At 39.9% G+C, this 291-nt stretch overlaps 1 long non-coding RNA gene across 1 annotated transcript in view; it reads right to left on the reverse strand.

Moving 5' to 3' along the window:
* Positions 1–232: 232 nt before the first annotated feature.
* The window catches only part of LOC107576408 (uncharacterized), a 933-nt gene continuing 874 nt past the window's right edge, over positions 233–291 (reverse strand). The window contains exon 2 of the long non-coding RNA XR_001608051.1: positions 233–265. This is a non-coding gene — a long non-coding RNA (uncharacterized lncRNA). The remainder of the gene's footprint in view (positions 266–291) is intronic.

Genomic DNA, 291 nt, shown 5'->3' on the forward strand with positions numbered 1-291 from the left:
GTGCTCGGTTAGCTGCTGGAGTCCAGCTAGATGAAGCACCAGAACAGACGCCTTTATTAAGTGTGTAATAGACTTGTTCGAGTATCTGAGTTGAATGAAGCAGCATTATTCACAAGGACCTAATCTTCATTTCGACTCAGAAATGTGTATGTGATAACATAGTCATTTTCTAGACTGTGTGCCTATATGAGAAAATATCTCAGGCTTGTAGTTGGCACTTATTATATTTTTTCCCTCTGGATTTTGTTCTAAGAGAGTGTCAGACCTCAATATCACCCCATCCACATCATG

The sequence above is a fragment of the Sinocyclocheilus grahami genome, unplaced genomic scaffold (genome assembly GCF_001515645.1).
Source record: "Sinocyclocheilus grahami isolate Dianchi unplaced genomic scaffold, SAMN03320097.WGS_v1.1 scaffold3641.1, whole genome shotgun sequence".
Taxonomy (NCBI): Eukaryota; Metazoa; Chordata; class Actinopteri; order Cypriniformes; family Cyprinidae; genus Sinocyclocheilus; species Sinocyclocheilus grahami.